The sequence below is a fragment of the Crocuta crocuta genome, unplaced genomic scaffold (genome assembly GCF_008692635.1).
Source record: "Crocuta crocuta isolate KB4526 unplaced genomic scaffold, BGI_CrCroc_1.0 scaffold246, whole genome shotgun sequence".
Classification (NCBI taxonomy): Eukaryota; Metazoa; Chordata; class Mammalia; order Carnivora; family Hyaenidae; genus Crocuta; species Crocuta crocuta.
Window position 1 is genome coordinate 7,967,531 of NW_027531902.1, and position 7,258 is coordinate 7,974,788.

At 38.0% G+C, this 7,258-nt stretch overlaps 1 pseudogene; it reads right to left on the minus strand.

Annotated features, from left to right (window-relative positions):
- Positions 1-3,534: 3,534 nt before the first annotated feature.
- On the minus strand, positions 3,535-4,861 carry LOC144239916 (E3 ubiquitin-protein ligase Mdm2 pseudogene; annotated as a pseudogene).
- Between the last annotated feature and the right edge of the window lie 2,397 nt (positions 4,862-7,258).

The window sequence follows — 7,258 nt, forward strand, 5'->3', positions numbered from 1 at the left end:
GCTTTGAGTAGGTTACAGGGCAAGTGAGTAGAAGGCCTCAGGAAGATGAAGATTTTAAATAGCTAGTGGCGTGATGGCAGGAGACAGTTTACTGAGACAAGAGCATTGTCAGACCATCCCTGTACCCATTAGATGCCAGAAAAAAAACACGCTTAAAGGAACAGGTTTTTGTGAGTCTCTGGTTTTTCTCTGAACAGTGTCCCTAGTCTGGTGCTTGAATGGGGAAGTGCCATGGAAATCTAAAGGCAGAAGGAAGTGGGTGGGGGTAGAAGATGACATTGATTCATAGGTAATGGAAAAGTAGAAAGGATAGAAGTATGGAGACCTCAGTCAGAGGATAGTCAAGTTGGAATAAAACTAACTAGAGGCCTAGGAGGGTAGAAAGTTTTAGCGTGAAAAAAACCAAAAAACAAAAATAACAGGAAAAAACTAGGGTGTTTATAAGCAGAACTTTTCTAGATTTTAAGGAGCAGGCTTGTATCTGTGTGAATGGGTATATATTTCAGAAGGTTAGAGTTAAAGGGAAGGTTACCCATTTTTTCCTTGTCATCCTTCCATAATCATTAAAGGTCCCTCTTTCATTTTTTTCTTAAGCAAACATTTAATGAATTATTTATCTGTAAATCAATAAATAAGTACACTAAACCTAAAAATGTGAAAAATGAAGCTGCATTCATGAGTAATCCATAGGCATGCAGCATGAGATTTCAGTTGTTCAGAGATTTGGCTATTTTATAAATAGCATAATCACTGCAGATATATACCCAGGATATACAGTGTTGATAATCTCATTTATCTCACCAATTCTCCTCAAAAAGGATGAATTCTACTTAGTTCTGGTTGAAGTGTCATTAGTGCCAAACTAATGACATTTTACTGTATTTGAGGACTACTCTTTGGCTAAAGTACTAATTCCTCAGTCATTTGTTTCTTGCTTACATAGGCATATGTGGGTCAGCACATATGTATGTAAGTGTTCTTTCTGAAGTTTCATTTTTTTTTTTTTTTTACAAATAGTTTATTGTCAGGTTGGTTTCCATATAACACCCAGTACTCATCCTCACAAGTGCCTTCCTCCATGCCCATCTCCCCCTGCCCCAACATCCATCAGTCAGTTTGTTCTCAGCATTAAGAGTCTCTCATGGTTTGCCTCTCTCCCTTTCCCCCACCATTTCCACCCTTCTTCTCCCCCATGGTGCTCCATTAGGTTCCTCCTAATCCTCCTATACGTGCAAACATATGATATTTGTCCTTCTCTGCCTGACTTATTTCGCTCAGCATAACACCCTCAAGGTCCATCCATGTTGCTACACATGGCCAGATTTCATTGTTTCTCATTGCCATGTAGTATTCCATGGTATAGATAAACCACATCTTCTTGATCCATTCATCTGTTGATGGACACTTAGGCTCTTTCCATGTTTTAGCTATTGTGGAGAGTGCTGCTATGAACATTGGGGTACATGTGCTCCTATGCATCAGCATTCCTGTATCCCTTGGGTAAATTCCTAGCAGTGCTATTGCTGGGTCATAGGGGAGTTCTATTGTTAGTTTTCTGAGGAACCTCCACACTGTTTTCCAGAGGGGCTGCACCCGTTTACATTCCCACCAACAGTGTAGGAGGGTGCCCGTTTCTCCACATCCTCGCCAGCATCTAGAGTTCTCTGATTTGCTCATTTTAGCCACTCTGACTGGCGTGAGGTGGTATCTCAGTGTGGTTTTGATTTGTATTTCCCTGGTGAGGAGGGATGCTAAGCATCGTTTCATGTGTCTGTTGGCCATCCGGATGTCCTCTTTGGAGAATTGTCTGTTCATATCTTCTGCTCATTTCTTTACTGGGTTGTTTGTTTCTCGGGTGTGGAGTTTGATGAGTTCCTTATAGATTTTGGATATTAACCCTTTGTCTGATATGTCATTTGCAACTATCTTTTCCCATTCCGTTGGTTGCCTATTAGTTTTGTGGGTTGTTTCCTTTGCCGTGCAGAAGCTTTTGATCTTGATGAGGTCCCAATAGTTTATTTTTGCTCTTGATCCCCTTGCTTTTGGGGATGTGTCAAGTAGGAAGTTGCTGCGGTGGAGGTCAAGGAGGTTGTTTCCTGCTTTCTTTCTGAAGTTTCTAACAACAATATACTGTTAGTCAAGGGTACACAAAGTTGTGCGAAATGACTCCTTAATTCTGTACTAAACTTACAGTTCAGTTGATGTTATTGTTCTCAGCCAAGTATGTACAACTATCACAGGAGAAAAACACTGGGACCCTAAATCAAAGTACTTATTCACAATATTTTGCTTCAAATAAGATTCACATTTAAACATAAATCATGATGGGGCACCTAGGTGGCTCAGTCAGTTAAGTGGCTGACTCTTGGTTTTGGCTCAGGTCATGATCTCATGGTTTCGTGAGTTTGAGCTCCACACTGGGCTCTGTGCTGGCAGTGCAAACTCTGCTTGGGATCTTCTGTCTCTCTCTCTGTCTGCCCCTCCCCCACTCACACTGTCTCTGTCTCTCTCAAAAAAATAGACTTTTAAATAATTTAAAAAATAAATACAAATCAAGAAATTAATCTACCCATTTGAGAGATATTTTAGAATCCTATGCTTTGACCCTATCTTTCTCAAAGAAAGATTAACACATAATTTCTGGATAATTTATAAAGAAAGTATGACCTTTCTAGCTAGTTTTAAAATGAATATTTTTTCTATCAGATTTCTAAATGTATCTTTCTGAATTCGCTAGTTTCTAGAACTTACCATAAACAAAGGTGTGAAACCTAGGAAACTACCAGGATCTACGTAACCCAGCCCAAGAAGAACTTCAAATTGTCTGAGATTTGTGTATCAATTTAGAGGAAACAACTGATTCTACCAAATCCTGAAGTCACCCATGGAGTAGAGACTGTTATATCAAGGTATATCTCTCCCCACCAGGATAACTCTATATTCTACTAGGGAGCCTTAAAAAGTTTTGTCTTGTGGGATAAATGATGCCTATTCCCACAAACTTCTCAAGTGACAACATCTTTACCACTAATCCCTTATACACCAAAGTGGCTGGAGAAGAAGTACACTTTAATTACATAGCACCAAAGATAACTACCAATTTATTTTTTAATCTGGAAAAAGTATTTTAAGAGGCTCTAAAAGAGCAGAGAAACTAAGAATCGCAAGATTAAAGGGTATTGAAAAATTTAATATTAAATCTTTCACACAAACTTTTTCTCGTTACATATAAAGGACTAAATAAGTTACACTAAATGTCCTACTTATATAAAAATAAAATCAGGTACTTCTCATTTAAGAGAAAGTGGATAAGATTTAAAATAAAAGGCATAGTATTAAGGATGAGCTATATATCCAATCCAAATTACATTAAAAACCAAATATAAAATATAAACACAACTTACATTTTCCCGAAAGGAAATAAATACTCATTATCTACCCCCGGTAGGTAAATGACACTGAAGAGAAGAAATACGCATGGACTGAATACTTTCTTGCTTTGGTATATATATAAAAAATACATTTCATGTTCATCTAAGTGTTTAGGGTTATACTCTTAGAAATATGTAATTCTATTTTGATGGACAGGTCAGCTAGGGGAAATATCACAAACATTTGAACTGGTTGTCTTCATACTGGGTAGAGCTTATGTCTCTCTCTTTCTAAGCTTACTTACAATTGGTATAAACTACAAAAAATTGCAGGTGTTAATGTATACATTTTGGTAAGCTTGGACATAAGCCTTACCCCCATGATATTATAACCACAATCAAGGTAGTAAACATATCCATCACCTCCAACAATTTACTTGTGTTCTTTTGTGTATATTTGTGTGTGTCTGTGTAAGAACACTTGATCTGAGAACTATCCTCAATATATTTTAAGCGCCTCATACTGTGTTAACTGTATGCACTGTTGTACAGCAGATCTCTGGGACTTATTCATTTTGCACACTTTTTTAAGCTTCTTTGCACATGTGAAACATGCCATAAGATGTCCTATATTGCAATGGACAATGCAGCTATTTTTAGGTTGACCTTGGCAAATCACATGAGAATTGATGGCATTAAGGAGAAAAGCAGATTCCACGTTTTATTCTTTGTCTTGTGTTTCTTCACACTCAAACTCCTTGACATCTTCTTGGCTGCTATAAGTGATGCATTTAGAAGTTGATGGCTGAGCATAGTGCTTACTTTGTTAGATTTGGGAAGGCTTGTGTGATCATCATTTTCTTCAATATATGACTTTTTGGAATCATCCACACTGCAGTTTTTTTGTTTGTTTGTTTACAGTCAGGAACATCAAAGCCCTCTTCTACTTGTATTGACTTTTCTAGATAGGCTTGTACAGATACTTTCTCTTTATGGAGCCAGTTCTCAACAATTGCCCAGCATCTGTTGCAAACGGGGTGAAAGGGAAGGATTCATTTCATAGTGTGTACTTCCAGTAGTCTGCCAAGGAAATTTCAGCATCTTCAGGTGAATCTATTTCACTCTCTCCTGCCTGATTTTCTTGATATACCTCACCATCTTCCTCTGACAGTTATTCTTCTTCACTAAGGCTACAGTCTTCTGAATTGAGACTCAGCTTCAAACTCTACGGTGATTTAATCTAAAACTGAATCCTGTGGAGCGCCTGGGTGGCTCAGTCGGTTAAAACTGAATCCTGATCCAACCACCCGAATGTTCACTTAAACCAGTATCAAAATCCGGATTTGCTGGAGTCTCTGGATTCCCTGCTATTGCTTCTTCACAATATATCTCCCTTATTACACATTAAGTGAGGCTTTCATCAAAGAAAGAGAAATAGTGTAAGATTTCAGGTGCTTTCCTTGTCATTCACCAGGTAATTCATCCGAATTTTTGTCAAGTCAGAAGTCCTCTTTTCTTCTTCTGAATTCCAAAAATGCATTTACATCCTAGCCCTGAGGATACATGAGCACACTAGGTCCAAAGAAAGAAGTGCCTGGCAGGAAAAACAGCAGGACCTCAGTCAGAGGGGTCCGAGCTGCCCACCGGCTGGACTTCTTGCTCTGTCTTCCTCCCAGTCACTAAGGCTACACAGGACCCAAGAAGAGCCCAGCTTGCTCAGGTCCCCCTATGCATCTCCTGGGTATTTCAGCATGTGCACTCAGGCCATGCAGACTCTCCAGTTTCCCCTTTCATTTCCAAAATTGTCTAGGTTTGGACACACATTATTTTTTCATACCATGTAAAGTTCATTGGTAAGTAGAAGCTGAGGAAAGGCAAGGGCAGGGTGCTCATAGGACCATCCAAATGGGCTCAGAATTCATGGCCCACCAATGAGGGGATAAATAGAGGGCTTGAGTGAGAATACTTATAATTGAGTGCATATTCATAAAACATAATTGGATAAAAGCTAAAAAATCAAATTTAAGTCTTCACACAGTATAGACAGCAACTCAGTGGAACATCTGAGAACCTAATATGCAGCAAGCATCTAGCATTCACAATGGTGAATAATTCCATGTGATGCTCCTCTGATTTAATTACCTTCAAAAGTCCAAATTTGACTCCTTCCAAAAGTTAGCATCTGTGGTAAGTCTAACGAGTTAAAAGTTTGAGCTGGAGAATAGAGCCATTACAAAATAAAAGTAATCAACCAACTCTTACAGATATCCTAAAGCAATGATTCACACAGGATTTCACACAAAACTCCCATTAATGCTAATGAAATTGGGTAAGTTACAGGCTGAAACTCTCCCATACATTGATAGGTGAATAGTTCCCTGAGGTACTTACTTAGATGAGGGAACTTAATTTTCTCTCTACTAATCCTCTCTGGATGAAAAATAAGAAATAATGCTTCACAAGTTAGGTTTATTTTTAAAGTAGATGGCACAAATTCAGAATCATTGGTGTGAATTAATCAAAAGCTGCATTAGGACATCGACTAGCTCATATGTAACCAATCAAACATCTTCCATTCAGATGGATACCAGTTGGCCAAAGTCTTAAGACATCAGTCTTGTTTGTGACTCTGAAAGTAACCCATTAAGTCCATTCTATCTTGTTTTTTCAGTATTCTAGAAAAAGGAACTGTGCAATTATGTGAGGAAACTAGTCGAAAAGAAATAGACATTCTTGATTGCCTTAGTATGAATTGAAGAGTTCAGTTGCTGATTTAATTAGCTGCCTAGGGAAGGAGAGATCATGAAACGTTGAGTTAGAAACAATATAAGATCATTCAAAGACTTATACAAGTGATAGTACAGGTATAATTAAGCTTCTGGGGCAGAAGTGGTTAGTGTGTGTGTATGTGTATGTGTGTGTGGTTCAGAAGTAGCAACTTCCACTAGCATGTGAGTATTTTTGCTTTATAATAATCATTATAGCGTCTATTTGGTTGTGTATGGCTCTTGACTAGTGCAAAATAAATCAACTTCTCATTTATTATAACTTCCCAGTATATAGGCAGGGCTGTGGTTATTATATTATTTTGCAACTGACAAAGTGAGGCTCAACTCAGTAAGTTATCTCATTTTGAAGAATAGTGGGAGGCTCACAAAAACACATATATAACCCAACAAATGTAAATAAAACAAGTACGTTGATTTTGATGATGATAATGTCATAGAAAGTAAAGCTTCCTAAAATCCTATTGGTCTACCCATCTCTCTTTTACAACTGATGTAATTGAGCTTTAAAACGGAATTTTCTGAAAACCATCCCTAGGATCATAATGTCAGAAGAAATGTGTGTTGCTTTTTGGTTAATGATATCTAGAAAATTTCTTGAGTAGGGATATATCCCCAAATACTAAAATATGTCTTTGATTTCATTATGCACGAATGCATAGTTATGTGCCGCTCACTGAAAAGTATCTGGTGCTTCTTATTTTGACTGAGCCCCACATTACATTGAATTTAAGCATCAGTGGACACATTTTGGCTAATTATGTGGTTTTATTTTTTTTAATTTTTAATGTTTTATTTAATTCTGAGAGAGAGAAAGAGAGACAGCGTGAGCAGGGGAGGGTCAGAGAGAGAGGGAGACACAGAATCTGAAGCAGGCTCCAGGCTCTAAGCTAGCTGTCAGCACAGAGCCCAGTGCGGGGCTTGAACCCAGGAACAGTGAGATCATGACCTGAGCTGAAGTCAGACACTTAACCAACTGAGCCACCCAGGTGTCCCATATGTGGTTTTAAATAAATAAAAGAAAATTTGCTAATTTATTAGACATTAAGAATCAGTTCCACTACACAAGGCATTTTAAAAATGATTAGTCTAATATCCACA